The following is a 21,408-nucleotide window of genomic DNA, read 5'->3' on the forward strand; positions in this document are numbered from 1 at the left end:
GCGATGCCTGCTACCATGACAGTGATTGACACATTAGCCAATGATGGGACAGTAGTAGTCCCATCATCCGGCTAATGTGTTGAATGTAAAAAAAAAAAAAAAAAAATTTACATGCTACATACATGCTACATACATGCTACATACATACTACATATATACTACATGTAACATACATACTACATGCAACATGCATACTACATACATGCTACATACTACATGCATGCTACATACTACATACATACTACATACATGCTACATACATACTACATACATAATACATATATACTACATGCATGCAACATACATATAACATATATACTACATGCATGCAACATGCATACTACATATATCATATATACTATATATATACTACATGTAGCATACATACTACATATATACTACATGCTACATACATGCTACATACTACATACATACTACATGCATGCAACATGCATACTACATATATCATATATACTATATATACTACATGTAGCAAACATACTACATATATACTACATGCTACATACATGCTACATACTACATACATACTACATGCATGCAACATACATACAACATATATACTACATGCATACTACATATATACTATATATACTACATGTAACATACATACTACATATATACTACATGCTACATACATGCAACATACATACTACATACATACTACATACATAATACATATATACTACATGCATGCAACATACATACAACATATATACTACATGCATGCAACATGCATACTACATATATACTATATATACTACATGTAACATACATACTACATATATACTACATGCTACATACATGCAACACACACACTACATGCTACATACATGCAACATACATACTACATACATGCTACATACATACACACTACATGCTACATACATGCAACATACATACTACATACATGCTACATACTACATACATACTACATATATACCACATGCATGCAACATGCATACTACATATATACTACATGCATGCAACATACATATATACTACATACAATACATACATATAGACATACAGTACATATAACATAGAGTACATACTCACCGTCACTTGTCACTTTGATCCCCGAAGCCATTGTCCCCTTGAGGAATAAATATCAAAATAAAAAAACACCAATATACTTAACCCGATCCGCAGAAGTCCACGAGGGTCCCACGTCCATCTTGCGTGGAGAACAGCAGCATCAGCTGATGCTACCATTCTCTACCAGCTCCAGGAATACAATGACGGAAGGTAGGTATCCTTCCGCACTGTATTCCTCCACCACTTTAAAAAAAAAAAAAAAGTCCCTAGTCTCACTTTATGCCATTGCTGCGTGGGAAATTCCCATGCAGCAATGGCATAAAGTGAGACTAGGGACTTTTTTTTTACAGTGGTGGAGGAATACAATGCGGAAGGATACCTACCTTCCGTCATTGTATTCCTGGAGCTGGTAGAGAACGGTAGCATCAGCTGATGCTGCTGTTCTCCACGCAAGATGGACGTGGGACCCTCGTGGACTTCTGCGGATCGGGGTAAGTATATTGGTGTTTTTTTATTTTGATATTTATTCCTCAAGGGGACAATGGCTTCGGGGATCAAAGTGACAAGTGACGGTGAGTATGTACTCTATGTTATATGTACTGTATGTCTATATGTATGTATTGTATGTAGTATATATGTATATTGCATGCATGTAGTATATATGTAGTATGCATGTTGCATGCATGTGGTATATATGTAGTATGTATGTAGCATGTATGTAGTATGTAGCATGTATGTAGTATGTATGTAGCATGTAGTATATATGTAGTATGTATGTTACATGTAGTATATATAGTATATATGTAGTATGCATGTAGTATATATGTTGTATGTATGTTGCATGCATGTAGTATGTATGTAGCATGTATGTAGTATGTAGCATGTATGTAGCATGTAGTATATATGTAGTATGTATGTTACATGTAGTATACACTGTATAGTATATATGTAGTATGCATGTTGCATGCATGTAGTATATATGTTGTATGTATGTTGCATGCATGTAGTATATATGTTGTATGTATGTAGTATGTATGTAGCATGTATGTAGTATGTATGTTGCATGTATGTAGCATGTAGTGTGTATGTTGCATGTATGTAGCATGTAGTATATATGTAGTATGTATGTTACATGTAGTATATATAGTATATATGTAGTATGCATGTTGCATGCATGTAGTATATATGTTGTATGTATGTTGCATGCATGTAGTATATATGTATTATGTATGTAGTATGTATGTAGCATGTATGTAGTATGTATGTTGCATGTATGTAGCATGTAGTATATATGTAGTATGTATGTTACATGTAGTATATATAGTATATATGTAGTATGCATGTTGCATGCATGTAGTATACAGTCATGGCCAAAAGTATTGACACCCCTGCAATTCTGTCAGATAATACTCAGTTTCTTCCTGAAAATGATTGCAAACACAAATTCTTTGGTATTATTATCTTCATTTAATTTGTCTTAAATGAAAAAACACAAAAAGAATTGTCCTAAAGCCAAATTGGATATAATTCCACACCAAACATAACAAAGAGGGTGGACAAAAGTATTGGCACTGTTCGAAAAATCATGTGATGCTTCTCTAATTTGTGTAATTAACAGCACCTATAACTTACCTGTGGCACCTAACAGGTGTTGGCAATAACTAAATCACACTTGCAGCCAGTTGACATGGATTAAAGTTGACTCAACCTCTGTCCTGTGTCCTTGTGTGTACCACATTGAGCACGGAGAAAAGAAAGAAGACCAAAGAACTGTCTGAGGACTTGAGAAACCAAACTGTGAGGAAGCATGAGCAATCTCAAGGCTACAAGTCCATCTCCAAAGACCTGAATGTTCCTGTGTCTACCGTGCGCAGTGTCATCAAGAAGTTTAAAGCCCATGGCACTGTGGCTAACCTCCCTAGATGAGGCCGGAAAATAAAAATTGACAAGAGATTTCAACGCAAGATTGTGCGGATGTTGGATAAAGAACCTCCACTAACATCGAAAAAAGTTCAAGCTGCCCTGCAGTCCGAGGGTACAACGGTGTCAACCCGTACTATCCGTCAGCATCTGAATGAAAAGGGACTGTATGGCAGGAGACCCAGGAAGACTCCACTTCTTTCCCCGAGACATAAAAAAGCCAGGCTGGAGTTTGCCAAAACTTACCTGAAAAAGCCTAAAACATTTTGGAAGAATGTTCTCTGGTCAGATGAGACAAAAGTAGAGCTTTTAGGGCAAAAGCATCAACATAGAGTTTACAGGAGAAAAAAGAGGCATTCAAAGAAAAGTACACGGTCCCTACAGTCAAACATGGCGGAGGTTCCCTGATGTTTTGGGGTTGCTTTGCTGCCTCTGGCACTGGACTGCTTGACCGTGTGCATGGCATTATGAAGTCAGAAGACTACCAGCAAATTTTGCAGCATAATTTAGGGCCCAGTGTGAGAAAGCTGGGTCTACCTCAGAGGTCATGGGTCTTCCAGCATGACAATAACCCAAAACACACTTCAAAAAGCACTAGAAAATGGTTTGAGAGAAAGCACTGGAGACTTCTAAGGTGGCCAGCAATGAGTCCAGACCTGAATCCCATAGAACACCTGTGGAGAGATCTAAATATGGCAGTTTGGAGAAGGCACCCTTCAAATATCAGGGACCTGGAGTAGTTTGCCAAAGAAGAATGGTCTAAAATTCCAGCAGAGCATTGTAAGAAACTCATTGATGGTTACCGGAAGCGGTTGGTCGCAGTTATTTTGGCTAAAGGTTGTGCAACCAAGTATTAGGCTGAGGGTGCCAATACTTTTGTCCCGCCCATTTTTGGAGTTTTGTGTGAAATGATCAATGTTTTGCTTTTTGCTTCATTCTCTTTTGTGTTTTTTCATTTAAGACAAATTAAATGAAGATAATAATACCAAAGAATTTGTGTTTGCAATCATTTTCAGGAAGAAACTGAATATTATCTGACAGAATTGCAGGGGTGTCAATACTTTTGGCCATGACTGTATATGTTGTATGTATGTTGCATGCATGTAGTATATATGTATTATGTATGTAGTATGTATGTAGCATGTATGTAGTATGTATGTTGCATGTATGTAGCATGTAGTATATATGTAGTATGTATGTTACATGTAGTATATATAGTATATATGTAGTATGCATGTAGTATATATGTTGTATGTATGTTGCATGCATGTAGTATGTATGTAGCATGTATGTAGTATGTAGCATGTATGTAGCATGTAGTATATATGTAGTATGTATGTTACATGTAGTATATACTGTATAGTATATATGTAGTATGCATGTTGCATGCATGTAGTATATATGTTGTATGTATGTTGCATGCATGTAGTATATATGTTGTATGTATGTAGTATGTATGTAGCATGTATGTAGTATGTATGTTGCATGTATGTAGCATGTAGTATATATGTAGTATGTATGTTACATGTAGTATATATAGTATATATGTAGTATGCATGTTGCATATATGTATTATGTATGTAGTATGTATGTAGCATGCATGTAGTATGTAGCATGTATGTAGTATGCATGTTACATGTAGTATATATGTAGTATGCATGTTGTATGTATGTAGCATGTAAATTTTTTTTTTTTACATTCAACACATTAGCCGGTTGATGGGACTACTACTGTCCCATCATTGGCTAATGTGTCAATCACTGTCATGGTAGCAGGCATCGCCCGATGGGACTTGTAGTCCCATCGGACGATGCCTGCACAGCCCCCCGGAGCCTGCACAGCCCACCGGCAGGCCGGCACAGCCCCCCGGCAGGCCGGCACAGACCACCGGAGCCTGCACAGCTCCCCGGCAGGCCGGCACAGACCCCCCGGAGCCTGCACAGACCACCGGCAGGCCGGCACAGCCCCCCGGCAGGCCGGCACAGACCACCGGAGCCTGCACAGCCCCCCGGCAGGCCGGCACAGACCCCCGGAGCCTGCACAGACCACCGGCAGGCCGGCACAGCCCCCCGGCAGGCCTGCACAGACCACCGGCAGGCCGGCACAGACCACCCGGCAGGCCGGCACAGACCACCGGAGCCTGCACAGACCCCCCGGCAGGCCGACACAGCCCCCCGAAAGGCCCGTACAGACCCCAGAGAGGCTGTACAAGGCAAAAATAGGGTTTTTCTTATTCCGATACCGGAAGTCCCATAGACTTGAATGGGACTTCCGGTATCGGAATCGGCGATACCCGATATTTTTTTTAGATCGGCCGATACCATCTGATACGATACTTTTAAGTATCGGACGGTATCGCTCAACACTAATTGTTAGGTGACATCAAGCCCCAAGGTTAGTAATGGAGAGGCATCAACAAGATGACCCATTACTAACTCCATAATCACAGACACCCAAACACAGACACCCAGAAAAAGGAGCTTGAACTGAAAGAAAGATACAGACTTCTCTAGTAATCTTAATTAAACCATACTTATGTACTCACCCATTCCCTCGATGCCCTCATCACCTACAAAAGAAGTAAAAAAACAACAATATTCCTGACTTTTCTGCAGAGATGCTTTTAATCCATCTGTCCCACGATGGGTCTAGCTCTGCTACATGTAGATGGCAGGCTGCATGGTTGCATGATGCAACCATGCAGCCTGTTATCCAGTAGACACTAATCACCATGTGTTCAGTGTCTGCCTGTGAACTGCTATTCCCTGTTTGAAGGCACTGTGAGCATGAGAATGTTCTCCTGCTCGTGGTGCCATCAGACAAGTCCTGTGAGTTCACAGCCAGTAAACTCACTTCACCAGTTCCCACGGCGCTCACACCAATGTCACATAGATGAAGTGAGTTCATTGGCTTTGAACTTCCAGGAACTGTCTGATGGCATCATGAGCAGGAGGGCTTTTTCATGCTCACGGTGCCCTCAGACAGGGAGTAGCAGTTCACAGACAGACAATGAGCACATGATGCTCAGTGTCTACTGGATTCTAGGCTGCATGGTTGCATCATGCAACCATGCAGCCTGCCATCTAGATGTAGCAGAGCTAAACCCATCGTGGGACAAATGATTACAAGCATATCTGCGGAAAGGTAAGGAATATTATGGGTTTTTTTTTACCTCTTTTGCAGATGATGAGGTCATCGGGGGAATGGGCGAGGTTGTAAGTATGGTTTAAATAAGATTATTAAAGGAGTCTGTGTCTTTCTTTAAATTAATGGACTTTTTTCTGGGTGTCTCTTTTCATACAATGTGACTATGGGGTTAGTAATGGGGGTGTCTTATTGATGCCTCTCGATTGCTAACCTCGGAGCTTGATGTCACCTGACAATACATCAACCCCCCAACTATCACCCTACTTGCCACCGCTACAGGGGAAATGTGGGAAGAGTGAGGCTAAGTGTCATAATTGGCGCATCTTAGAGATGCACCTTTTCTGAGGCGGCTGAGAGCTGATGTTTTTAGCTTTTTCCTAGGCTACTACTATCAGCCCGCAGCTGTCTGCATAGCCTTTGCTGGTTTTTAATTAAAGGAGGACCCTACGTCATTTTTTTAGGGTCCCCATTTAAATAGCCAGTAAAAGTTATGTATACAATTGTGAGCTAATATTAAGAGCCTGGGAAGCTACATGGTTATTACCGCCTTCCTATGCTATAAACATCAGCCCCTAGACGTTGGCTTTCGCTCTGCTGGTTACCAAAATTACATGGGAACCCATGCCATTTTTTTCAGAAAAATAATCTTTTATTAATTAAATACATGTTTGTTTCTATATGTCACTGACATCTATATATCTAGCTATTCTATTTGTATTTACTGTATGTAATCCATCTCTTTTATTCTGTCAGCTTGTGCAGTGATTTTACAGTACACAGCAGATTAATTTCAGGCTTTTCTTCTTTCTATCTATGTGCTATATGGAATACATAATTATATATGTGTGTGTGTGTGTGTGTGTGTGTGCCACTGACATCCAAATATCTATGTATTCTATGTGTATGTATTTATTCTATTCTAACCTGTCAATGTGATTTTACTGTACATGGCACATGAATTGCTAGCTTTTCAAAGAACATCAGTGAGTAAAAATCAGACAGCACTCGCATGGTCCGAGTAATGTGCGATTTTTTTCCTCGCACCCATAGGCTTGCATTGGAGAGTCTCGATGGAGTCTCGGTGATAATTGCAGCATTCTGCGATTTTACACACACGCCGAATATGGCTGAGAAAGTAAACGCTGATTTGAGCAGCCCCACAGATTAACACTGGGCCAAGTGCTATGTGATGTTTTCTTGCATAGCACTTGCCGTATTCTATGGCAGTGTGACCCCGGCCTTCATCAGCCGTTCCGGCAATGTAAAAAAATAATAAAAAAAACAACTGTTTGGGTTCCCCTGCATTATTGATAACCAGCCAGGCAAAACTGACAGCTCAGGGCTGCAACCCAAGGCTGTTTATCAAGAATAGAGGGGTCCCTCTCCCCACATCATATTTTTTAATTATTTAAATAAATAATTTTAAATAACTGCATGAGGTACCCCCATTTTGACAACCAACCTTGCTAAAGCAGACAGCTGGGGGCTGGTATTCTGAGGCTGGTAAAATAGATATGAATATTGGCCCCCAACCTAAAAATTGCAGCCTGCAGCTGCTCAGAAAAGGCACATCTACTAGATGCACCAATTCTGGTGCTCTGCCCTGCTCTTCCCACTTGCCCTGCAGTGGTGGCAAGTGGGGTTCAAATTTGTATGGTTGATGTCACCTTTGTATTGTCCGGTGACATCAAGTATAGGGATTACTAATGGAGAGGCATCTATAAGAAACCTATCCATTACTAATCCTATAGTTACATGGTAAATAAAGACACAGCCAGAATAAAGTCCTTTATTATGAATAAGATTAAACACATTTTTCCTTTTTTATTCGAAAAAAATAAATACAGCTATACTCACCTAACGCCTATTCTCCTGTAATAAAACTAAAATAAGAAAACAACAATATCCCTCACCTGTCGGTCGTTCTGTCCCACATCGTAATCCATGTCTGGGGGATTAATAGTTTTCAGCACCAGTGACCATTGGTAGCGTCATCATGGTTACCTCCGGTCACTGGGGCTGCGTTTACAGCAGGGCTGAATTGCCGTGACCTCAGCACCGATGGAAAAAGTCAGTGATGAGATTACCTTACCGCAGTTCAAGCTCGGTGACTTTGCCGCAGAAATTCTCATGGTGATCTGCTGTGAAGTCACTGAGCTTGAACTGCGGTGAATTCAGTGACATTTTCCCACGGTGCTAGCGGGGATCTCATCGAGGTCAGAGCAGTTCAGCCTGGCTGTGAATGCAGCCTCAGTGACCGGAGGTAACCTTGATGACATCATCTCTAATCACTGAGGCTGCGCTCGCAGCAGCTCATTCCCCAGTGGTTCTCCACCGTCCAGGTTGAAAACTATTAATCCCCCAGACATGGATTACGGCATGGGACAGAACAACCAGCAGGTGTGGGAAATTGTTGATTTCTTATTTTAGTTTAATTACAGGAGAACGAGGACTTCGTTGGAATAGGAATTAGGTGAGTATAGCTGTATTTGTTATTTTTAAATAAAAAAGGAAAACTGTGCTTAGTCTTATTTATAATAAAGGACTTTATTCTGGCTGTGTCTTTATTTACATTATAAGTATAGAATTATTAATGGATATGTGTCTCATAGACACCTCTCTATTAGTAATCTGTGGATTTGATGTTACCTGACAATACAAAGGTGATATCAACCCCACAAATATGAATCCCACTTGCCACCACTACAGGGCAAGTGGGAAGAGCTGGGCAAAGCGCCAGAATTGGTGCATCTAATAGATGTGCCTTTTCTGGGTGGCTGAAGACTGCTATTTTTAGGCAGGGGGGGCAATATCCATGGTCCATTACCAGTCTGAGAATGCCAGCCCCCATCTAAGAGCTTTAGCAAGACTGGTTGTCAAAAATGGGGGGATTTCATTCTGTTTTTAAATTATTTATATAAATAATTAAAAAATACGGCGTGGGGACCCCTCTATTCTTGATAACCAGCCTTGCTGAAGCTGACAGCTGAGGGTTGCAGCACAGGAGCGGTTGATGAATACGCCAATCCTCCTGCTCTCACTGTTATTAGTGGCAGCAGTTGTCAGCTGATGGGGGTTTCAGTCAGAGTAGTAGAGCAAAAAGTGGTAATAAAACTTAATTTAATGTTAAATGTAAAATATACAAAAAAAAGTCTTTGTCAGACTAAAGTGCAAATAGTGCAGCGCCACATAGATAAGTACAGAACATAAAGCGTTTATAACCAACACTGTTCAACAAATAGGATCAATACAGTCCTGGCAGTGCTAGGTTGCAATTAATACTTGGTATAAATTAGTGTATCAATTTCACATTTAATATCAACCAATGTCAGTATATATATATATATATATATATATATATATAACACCCAAAGGACAACCGGTAATTGTATAAACATTACTGTGATTGGAATAATTTTGGAACCCTTTGGTTCAGTAGTTCAGTAGTATGGGATAGCCAGAGTCGATCTAGTGATGACTAAAAATAGGGGATGAAAAATAAAGGGTATGATTAAATTAGTCCTCCATATAGGTTAATGCAGCTATTCTTACGTTACAACATCTAAAACTCCCCAAAAAATGTTCAAACTCTTTTTTCTGGATTCAGTTAGTCATCTATACAGTATAACATGCTTTGTGTAAAATTACAGTGGTTTTAAAATGTTAAAAAAACACTTGGCCTAGTGCAGTTCACAAAACATTTTTGCTTCAAAATGTGACTATTTTCACATATACTGTAAAACCTGCTTTGTATAAAATTTTATTGGTTTGAAATAAAACCAAAAATTTTCCTACTACAGTTGTGCAAATTTAGTCCCTCTGTACTTGGTCCGCAGCTGCCACTATTTCTGCTGATGTGGTGTCCCTGCCTTGTACAGGCATGTGTCCAGGAACAGCACATGTGCTCAAACCAACGCTGTTACCAGGATTGTCCACTTAATGATTGACTTGTGGACAAGCGCTTGATGCCAGAGATGCTACATTTCCCTGACTGCAGACTGGGTTATCATTGTAGAGGTGGGCTTCCAATGCCTTGGATTTCTGACCCTTCTTCTATCAGTGTTTCCTCCAAGTCCTACACCAGTTCCTGCACCCTCTCCTGCTCCTCCTCATCCTCAGTCTCCAATGTGCTATGTCAGAGCAAATCATTCCGATCAGCCTGACGTTGGAAACTCTGCAGCACCGCTTCAGCGAAGCAGCATCAGGCTCTGCTGAAGCTTATTTGTCTAGGAGACAAGCCCCAAATCACGGTAGCTTTACTGAAAGGAATAACAGAACAGAAAGATCTGTGGCTCCCACCTCTGAACCTACAGCCAGGCATGGTTGTGTGTGATAATGGGCATAGCCTGGTGATGGCTGTGACACTTGTCATGATCATACACGTACCATGCTTGGCCGATGTGCTCAACTTGGTAGTTCCTCAGCTTCTGAAAACTTACCCAGATTTACCAGAGCTTCTGGTAAAGGTATGCTGCATCAGCACCCATTTCCACAAGTCAGCTTCAGCTTCCGCTGCTATGGCAGTGCTGCAGAAACACATACAAGTGCCAGCTCACTGACTAGTGTGCGACGTGAGTTAGTCTTGCCATGTGGTTAATCAGTGCTTGCAGCTTCATAGGGGGTATTTCTATATTCAGCAGAAATTGCTGTGAACTGCTGTGATCTCAGAACCATGAGAAAAAGTCTCATGGTGAAGAGGTGAGATAACTGCAGTTCAAATTCACCTCAGTAAAATTCTCCTAGTGAACTGCAGTGAACTCGACTCTGCACCGTGAGGCTTTTTCTCACTATGCCAGCGATGAGTTCACTGTAAAGAGATCACCGCAGTTCCGAAGGCAGAACCAGACTGTCTAACCGGTGGTAATGATTTTACTGCTGATCAGAAGCAGAATTTACCTCACTGTCATTCATATGACAGTGAGGCAAACACTTGAAGTTCGGGCCCCCCATTCAAGAGAATGGGGTCTGGGTTTGGTTCCGGGTACTGTTCTGGTTCCCGAACCCAAACTTTTTTTAACTGTTCTATCAAACCAACCGGACCTGAACAACCAGGGGTTCACAAATCTCTAATGACAAGTTGTATGATGCATTTTCTCCTGTTACTCTTGCAAAGATAAATAAGTTGGGGCTAAAAACATTTTTGTGGGAAAAAGGTAAGTTTCTTGAGGGTTCAAACTTTTGATACTGGAATGTGTTATTAAATGCGCTGTTGGTTACCAACACCTTTTCTGTCTATAAAGGAAAAAAATAAGAAGCTTCAATATATCTGAAATTACTTGTCTGGAAGAAGTCATAGGATCAAACTGGAGAAATCCAAACCGTGACAACAGACTGGATTTCAGTCAGCTTCAAAGACATTATTTTCCTGATGTATGATGTCAGAATTGACTAGTCATTTGTATGTAAAATGTGAAAATTACTGATCATATATACCCATCCACCAGCAAAAGTTATCTTTTATTTTGTAACAATGAACACATTAATAATCCACCCAGCTAATAGAACATTCGCTTTGCAATGCCCACAGTTAGCTTATCTCCCTTATGATTGCACTGACAAAATCAATGTTTTTTTTATTCCTTGTGACAAGTATAAATCCCTTTTAACTATTTCCTCCATACCTAACTTGAAATGACTTATAAATATTTGCAGGAGTGTTTGGATTGTTACCATGTTATGTGGACTTTCTTACTCACGAGCTAATAGAATAAGTAATGAATATATGCCATTTATCGTTAACAAACAAATGAAGAAAAAAACAGGAGTAAAGGATCTGCCAAGCACTTCTTTACCATCTCCCTCTCAACCTACACTCTCTCTGAAGGCCGTACACATTCAAATAAATTATGAATGACAAGTATTTGAACCAAAAAAGAGGGCACCATATTTTATATGCAGTAAATTTAATTCCAGATTGTGTTTCACCTCTGCAGGGTGACATGTTTATTGCCAGTGAAAGATGAAAGCTTCAGGAGTTGAAGACAAGCGTCAGCAGTTCTAGTGGGCACTAGTAAAATGAGGATTTGACAGACTGGTTGTTGAGCCCTTGAAATTAAATGCCAAATCTAATTTTACCCAAAAGGGGTCATATGTACTGTCAACCTCCCCCTTTAAATATCAATACAAGCTGCATAAATGACTCAAGCCTATAAAGAATGAAAAATACACCATTCTGCTTAAAAAAGAAAAAATGTTTTAAACTAGTGAAGAAAAAAGATTACAAACTTGTAGCACAAAGAATAGGTACATTAGCACATAGAACACTTCCAAATGGTTAGCAAAAAAACAACATTTTTAAATTATTGGATTGCCGAGTGCTGTAAAAATCTAAGGTTTTATTTCATTAAAGTTTGCATTTTGCTTTTCTGTAAAGTGGTAGGATCATATGGTGAGAAGTCCTTCTAACATACAAATAAAGACCATCCATTCATTATTATTCTCATAATCACTTAGTCAAGTAGAAAGCTAATCAAATGATTGAGAAGTGCACAAATTATGCTCGGTTTTATAGACAAAAAGAGGCACCCATTTACTCTAAAATTGTGCTCCTTAAAACATGCACCTGGAAATGACTGTTATCATCAGCGACTCTCAGGACATCACAGGGATGGCGTGATGATCAATCCCAAGCACTATTTGATTACTAAGATGCATTTAAAAGGCAATCTCCACGACAGTCCATGGACTTTTAACTCAACCAACTGTTTTTTCAAGACAATCACTGTCAAAAAGATTGCTTGACAAGTAAGGTTTGCATAGCCATTGTTAATATTCATTCATAAGTACATGTTGGGATATTTTATGAATTCAAATGTTATCTGTAAATGTTACCTGTTCGCATATGCCAAAACTATCATGTTGTTCAGTATAGTATCTGCAATGCAAAAGGAAAAAAAGTCAGTCCCTCATTTAGTTTGTTACAATAAACAATAACAAGACATTGCTTTCTCAGCTGACATAAACACAATTCTTGCATATTCTTCATCACAACTTCTCTACTATGCAACACACTCTGAGTCACACATAATGAGAATCTGTCAGCAGGTTTTTGCTACCTCATCTGAGAACAACCTGATGTAGGAAAAGAGAAGCTGAATCCAAAGATGTATTACTTAACTGGCTGCAGCAGTACTGAAGCAATCAGTGTTTTTAGATTTAGCAATGCAGCAGAGCTGAGAAAGCTAACTCCGCCCACACCAGGTTTTCTGTGTGCACAGTTTATAGATAGTGATGCACTTATCACAGAAGGTGGAGAAGTTGGACAATTGCCATTACACAAGTTAATTACAGCAAAGATAATCACAAAGTAATTGAAGCTTCAATCTAAGTAAACAACAGTACACAGATGGACATGTGACACATCATTGAGTTAAAGTTTTTTTACCTCTACCTCATGCTGTCCTAAGTTTACATAGCAAAAACTTGCTGACAGATTCCCTCTAGCAGCTTCATCAGGGGTCTTTATTGGGTACTTATCTTTTTAGCAAAGCTATTATTGACCGCGTAGAGCATACCAACTAAAATGTCAATGTTTCCAGATGGTAATAAACTTTGCAAGGTAATCAACACAGAGGAGAATAATATAATGTTTGATGGAGGCTTGGGCAGAGAAATGGCAACTGAATTTAATGTATGTAAATGTAACGTTATTCATTTGAGTCAAGTAAAAAAATTACATGGTTGCATTAAATGATAACACAGCAGATAAAACTGTCACTGAAAAAGACTTGGGTGAACAACAAACTCAACTTGAGTGTCCAGTGCCAGGCAGCTGCTGCCAAAGTAAATGCAATCATGGGACTCATTAAAAGAGATGTAGATGCTCTTGAGAAGAACATAATTTTGTATCTATCCCTAGTCCCTAGTCAGGTCACACTAAGAATATTGTGCACAATTTTCGTTTTCAGTTTATAAGAAGGACATAGCTGAATTAGAGTAAGTGCTCAGAGGAGCGACCCAAGGTTACTAAGGGAAAGTGAGTACTGCATTAATAAGAGGTTGTCAAACATGGGTTTACTCAGTGTGTAAAAATAAAGACTTGTGGGCAATCTTACTACAGGAAACATATGTGAATAGACAGTTCAGAGAACTTTATTATGATTTTAAAACACCTAAGCCTTTAACCCCTTCCCATGGCCAATTTCCATTTTTGCATTTTATTTTTTCCTCCCATGTTTCCAAAGCATTAACTTTTTTATCGTTTGGTCCACATAAACATATGAGGGCTCCTCTTTTAATTGCAAAACAGAAAAAAATTCCAAGTGGGGAGAAATTGTGAAAAAAATGCAATTCTGACAGTTTTTGGGAATTGTTTTTACATTGTAGATTTTGTGGTAGAAATGACCTCGAAGTATGATTATGCTCATCAGTACGATTACAGAAATACCAAACATATCCATTTATTTTATTATAATACTGGAGAAAAAATTCATAAGTTTGCAACAATCCTTTGGGTTTGTGTTGCCATTTTCTGAGATGCGTAATATTTTACAGCTGACGTGTGCCCGCAATAGACGCGGGTGGAATCACGATCCACCCAAGGCTGCTAACTGGTTAAATGCCTCTGTCAATATATGACAGCGGGATTTAACTCGCGCTTACCGGAAGCCCGTTGATAATCCCGCCCATCGATTACCTCGTCACATGATCGCAGGTCACCGATGGGTTGGCATGACAAGCAGAGGTCTGAAGTAAACCTCTATGGTTGTCATTGCTGGATTGCTATGAATGCCGCCCTGTGGTCAGCGCTCATATCAAGTGAGCATTTCTGCTACACACAGGCGATCTGATCATCGCCTGTGTATAGCAGAGGTGATCGAAGTACTGCAGCTTCTATTCTCCCAGAATGTCAGAATTACATTTTTTTGGTCGTGGCCGCATTGCAATAAAATGCAATAGTGGGTAATGAAAAGATCGTATCTACACCAAAATGGTATCAATAAAAATGTCAGCTCGGCACACAAAAAATAAGCCCTCATCCAGCCCCAGATCATGAAAAATGGAGACGCTAAAGGTCTCAGAAAATGGCGCCTTTTTTAACCAAATTTTGGATTTTTTTTCAACACTCAAATAAAAAAGAGCCTAGATATGTTTGGTGTCTATGAACTCATAATGACCTAGAGAATCATAATGGCAGGTCAGCCTTAGCACTGAGTAAACATGGCCATAAATAAAAGAAGAAACTCTCTTTGGAATTGCACTTTACTTGCAATTTCACCGCACTTGGAATTTTATGTATGTGATATGTTAAAACCAGTGGTGTCATTCAAAAGCACAAGTTGTTCCACAAAAAACAAGCCTTCACATGGCCATTGTGATCAAAAAATAAGTTATGGCTCTGGTAAGAGGGGGAGCAAAAAATTAAACCCCAAAAACTGGTCGTTAAGGGGTTAGAGTTCAAGGGGGGCTTGAATGCCTCTCTTTAAAAACATTATATTACAGGTTATGGATTCTAGATTCTGTGAATGAACATGATTGGGAGAGGTAGTGTGATTGCTATATATTTGTTTTGGGAATCAATTTTTCTCTTAGAAAATAGCACCTTATTGATCAACATGTTAGTTTATAGTACAACCAAAAAGAAATTCCACATGGCCAGGTGGAAGAGACCTCTAGACCAACAATATAAAGACCGAACAACAAATTGAATAAAATCAAGGTTCAAAGATACATCAGATAATATTATGGGAAGGTACGATGACTCAATGGTTAAATATCCCAAGGTCTATAACATACACCAAAGGATAGTCAATAGTGTAAGCGGATGTAAAAATGCCTGATGCAAATAGAGGCCCAAAAAAGAATATAAAAAAATACTTTATAGAAATTTTATTGATAATAATACACTTAGTTTGTGAAACATGCATAACACAAAGTCAGAGCAAAGAGTTGCAATTAAAATGAATACAAGGTGTCGTAATATATTATTGGGGAGATGAAATATACCTCACAGAATATATAGATCCATTAGTCTGGCGCCTAAAAGATTTTTGCACTATCGTCCATAAACACATAATAGTTTAAATAAATACAGCGCAGCTGAATATGGATGCAAATTACAAAAGAAGTCTATACGTTCCCCATAAGAATATGAATAGCTATAAGTATAGACACCAGACAGGGAAACAGATTCTAGATTCTGTGAATGAACATGATCAGGAGAGGTAGTGTGATTGCTATATATTTGTTTTGGGAATCAATTGTTCTCTTAGAAAATAGCACTTTCTTCATCAACATGTTAGTTTATAGGTTGAATTGAAGGACTTGCATCCTCTTTCAACCTTAAAAATAATATTGCAAGACATTAGCCAATTTTATTTTTAAATTAAAATAAAATTTAATTAGCTGCAAATTTCCTGAAAAATTCTGTTTCATTAGAATCCATATTTTTCAGGATCTAATTTGCACAAATGTTTAAAAATGTTTTAAGTGGTTGAAAAATAATAAAACATTATGCTCAACTATTACCTGATTCTGTATAAACTTGGAAAGCATTAAAAATTAATAAAGTATACTCACCTGTACTAGGTCTGTCCTGCCATTACTGCTCACTAGAGTTGAGCGAAACGGGTCAAAAAATTTCAAAAGTCGCTGACTTTTGGCAGACCCTAGGATGAGGTCGGCCACGAGGTCGGCGACTTACGCGCCAAAGTCGCGTTTCAAAAGTTTGTTTTGCGCTCTTTTTCAGCCAATCAGGATCCACGGACACTGTGGGCAACGTGATGACATAGGCACGGGTCACCACCATCTTTCAGAAGGGCATGGAAGTATTGGCTTGCTTTGGTGGGTGTCACAGGGGGTATAAAAGGGCGTGCACGCCGACCGCCATCTTACTTCTGCCGATCTTAGCATAGGGAGAGGTTGCTGCTGATTCTGTAGGGAGAGTGTTAGGCAGGGAAGAAGAAAAAAAACTGCTTCTGCTGCTAGCGATTGTGCCTGTACAACACACCAGCCACTGTGTGTGCAGTGCAAGGGGAGGCTATATTGTGGTGTATCAGTGGTGTTGGTTGTTGGGCTGCCTTCTAAGGCTTCCTGACAGCTGCATTGCTGTTTACCCACTGCTCTGCAAACTGCTTTTTTAAAAGCAATCCCAATTTTTTTTTTGTCCTGCTGAGGTACTGAGCTGCAAACTGCTTTTTTAAAAGCAATCCCAATTTTTTTTTTGTCCTGCTGAGGTACTGAGCGTGCATTTTTTAACACCATACAGCGGTGTACGCTCCTCACACAGTACCGTGTAACGGCTGTTATCACAGCCACAGTGAAGCTATCTGTGTCACTCTGTGAGAATAAGTCGAGGACATGTTCCGTTCTTACAGACCTGCACTCTAGGGAGATTCCTACTCTGCCCAATTCTACATACACCTTGTAGTTTGTGATACACTAGCCAATTTCTGCCTGTGACATAGCGCTGTGATATTCAGTGGGCCTCACACAATCCAAAAGTGTCCAGTGTCCACAAGTGTCTGCAGAAATTCAAAATTTCCCTTATCCTCTAGTCACTTTGGTCACATCTGTGCCATCGAGCCTGTGACATAGCGCTCAGATATTCAGTGGGCCTCACACAATCCAAAAGTGTCCAGTGTCTGCAGAAATTCAAAATCTCACTTATCCTCTAGTCACTTTGGTCACAGCTGTGCCATCGAGCCTGTGACATAGCGCTCAGATATTCAGTGGGCCTCACACAATCCAAAAGTGTCCAGTGTCCACTAGTGTGAGCAGAAATTCAAAATCTCACTTATCCTCTAGTCACTTTGGTCACAGCTGAGCCATCGAGCCTGTGACATAGCGCTCAGATATTCAGTGGGCCTCACACAATCCAAAAGTGTCCAGTGTCCACAAGTGTCTGCAGAAATTCAAAATCTCACTTATCCTCTAGTCACTTTGGTCACAGCTGTGCCATCGAGCCTGTGACATAGCGCTCAGATATTCAGTGGGCCTCACACAATCCAAAAGTGTCCAGTGTCCACTAGTGTGAGCAGAAATTCAAAATCTCACTTATCCTCTAGTCACTTTGGTCACAGCTATGCCATCGAGCCTGTGACATAGCGCTCAGATATTCAGTGGGCCTCACACAATCCAAAAGTGTCCAGTGTCTGCAGAAATTCAAAATCTCACTTATCCTCTAGTCACTTTGGTCACAGCTGTGCCATCGAGCCTGTGACATAGCGCTCAGATATTCAGTGGGCCTCACACAATCCAAAAGTGTCCAGTGTCCACTAGTGTGAGCAGAAATTCAAAATCTCACTAATCCTCTAGTCACTTTGGTCACAGCTGAGCCATCGAGCCTGTGACATAGCGCTCAGACATTCAGTGGGCCTCACACAATACAAAAGTGTCCAGTGTCCACAAGTGTCTGCAGAAATTCAAAATCTCCCTTATCCTCTAGTCACTTTGGTCACAGCTGTGCCATCGAGCCTGTGACAAAGCGCTCAGATATTCAGTGGGCCTCACACAATCCAAAAGTGTCCAGTGTCCACTAGTGTGAGCAGAAATTCAAAATCTCACTTATCCTCTAGTCACTTTGGTCACAGCTGAGCCATCGAGCCTGTGACATAGCGCTCAGATATTCAGTGGGCCTCACACAATCCAAAAGTGTCCAGTGTCCACAAGTGTCTGCAGAAATTCAAAATCTCACTTATCCTCTAGTCACTTTGGTCACAGCTGTGCCATCGAGCCTGTGACATAGCGCTCAGATATTCAGTGGGCCTCACACAATCCAAAAGTGTCCAGTGTCCACTGGTGTGAGCAGAAATTCAAAATCTCACTTATCCTCTAGTCACTTTGGTCACAGCTGTGCCATCGAGCCTGTGACATAGCGCTCAGATATTTAGTGGGCCTCACACAATCCAAAAGTGTCCAGTGTCCACAAGTGTCTGCAGAAATTCAAAATCTCACTTATCCTCTAGTCACTTTGGTCACAGCTGTGCCATTGAGCCTGTGACATAGCGCTCAGATATTCAGTGGGCCTCACACAATCCAAAAGTGTCCAGTGTCCACTAGTGTGAGCAGAAATTCAAAATCTCACTTATCCTCTAGTCACTTTGGTCACAGCTATGCCATCGAGCCTGTGACATAGCGCTCAGATATTCAGTGGGCCTCACACAATCCAAAACTGTCCAGTGTCCACTAGTGTGAGCAGAAATTCAAAATCTCACTTATCCTCTAGTCACTTTGGTCACAGCTGTGCCATCGAGCCTGTGACATAGCGCTCAGATATTCAGTGGGCCTCACACAATCCAAAAGTGTCCAGTGTCCACAAGTGTCTGCAGAAATTCAAAATCTCCCTTATCCTCTAGTCACTTTGGTCACAGCTGTGCCATTGAGCCTGTGACATAGCGCTCAGATATAGAGTGGGCCTCACACAATCCAAAAGTGTCCAGTGTCCACAAGTGTCTGCAGAAATTCAAAATCTCACTTATCCTCTAGTCACTTTGGTCACAGCTGTGCCATCGAGCCTGTGACATAGCGCTCAGATATTCAGTGGGCCTCACACAATCCAAAAGTGTCCAGTGTCCACAAGTGTCTGCAGAAATTCAAAATCTCCCTTATCCTCTTGTCACTTTGGTCACAGCTGTGCCATCGAGCCTGTGACATAGCGCTCAGATATTCAGTGGGCCTCACACAATCCAAAAGTGTCCAGTGTCCACTAGTGTGAGCAGAAATTCAAAATCTCACTTATCCTCTAGTCACTTTGGTCACAGCTGTGCCATCGAGCCTGTGACATAGCGCTCAGATATTCAGTGGGCCTCACACAATCCAAAAGTGTCCAGTGTCTGCAGAAATTCAAAATCTCACTTATCCTCTAGTCACTTTGGTCACAGCTGTGCCATCGAGCCTGTGACATAGCGCTCAGATATTCAGTGGGCCTCACACAATCCAAAAGTGTCCAGTGTCCACTAGTGTGAGCAGAAATTCAAAATCTCACTTATCCTCTAGTCACTTTGGTCACAGCTGAGCCATCGAGCCTGTGACATAGCGCTCAGATATTCAGTGGGCCTCACACAATACAAAAGTGTCCAGTGTCCACAAGTGTCTGCAGAAATTCAAAATCTCACTTATCCTCTAGTCACTTTGGTCACAGCTGTGCCATCGAGCCTGTGACATAGCGCTCAGATATTCAGTGGGCCTCACACAATCCAAAAGTGTCCAGTGTCCACTGGTGTGAGCAGAAATTCAAAATCTCACTTATCCTCTAGTCACTTTGGTCACAGCTGTGCCATCGAGCCTGTGACATAGCGCTCAGATATTCAGTGGGCCTCACACAATCCAAAAGTGTCCAGTGTCCACAAGTGTCTGCAGAAATTCAAAATCTCACTTATCCTCTAGTCACTTTGGTCACAGCTGTGCCATCGAGCCTGTGACATAGCGCTCAGATATTCAGTGGGCCTCACACAATCCAAAAGTGTCCAGTGTCCACTAGTGTGAGCAGAAATTCAAAATCTCACTTATCCTCTAGTCACTTTGGTCACAGCTATGCCATCGAGCCTGTGACATAGCGCACAGATATTCAGTGGGCCTCACACAATCCAAAACTGTCCAGTGTCCACTAGTGTGAGCAGAAATTCAAAATCTCACTTATCCTCTATTCACTTTGGTCACAGCTGTGCCATCGAGCCTGTGACATAGCGCTCAGATATTCAGTGGGCCTCATACAATCCAAAAGTGTCCAGTGTCCAAAAGTGTCTGCAGAAATTCAAAATCTCCCTTATCCTCTAGTCACTTTGGTCACAGCTGTGCCATCGAGCCTGTGACATAGCGCTCAGATATTCAGTGGGCCTCACACAATCCAAAAGTGTCCAGTGTCCACAAGTGTCTGCAGAAATTCAAAATCTCACTTATCCTCTAGTCACTTTGGTCACAGCTGTGCCATCGAGCCTGTGACATAGCGCTCAGATATTCAGTGGGCCTCACACAATCCAAAAGTGTCCAGTGTCCACAAGTGAGAGCAGAAATTCAAAATCTCACTTATCCTCTAGTCACTTTGGTCACAGCTGTGCCATCGAGCCTGTGACATAGCGCTCAGATATTCAGTGGGCCTCACACAATCCAAAAGTGTCCAGTGTCCACTAGTGTGAGCAGAAATTCAAAATCTCACTTATCCTCTGCTCACTTTGGTCACATCTGTGCCATCGAGCCTGTGACATAGCGCTCAGATATTCAGTGGGCCTCACACAATCCAAAAGTGTCCAGTGTCCACAAGTGTCTGCAGAAATTCAAAATCTCCCTTATCCTCTAGTCACTTTGGTCACAGCTGTGCCATCGAGCCTGTGACATATCGCTCAGATA

Source organism: Dendrobates tinctorius, unplaced genomic scaffold (assembly GCF_039654945.1).
Source record: "Dendrobates tinctorius isolate UK_male_01 unplaced genomic scaffold, ASM3965494v1 ptg000111l, whole genome shotgun sequence".
Taxonomy (NCBI): domain Eukaryota; kingdom Metazoa; phylum Chordata; class Amphibia; order Anura; family Dendrobatidae; genus Dendrobates; species Dendrobates tinctorius.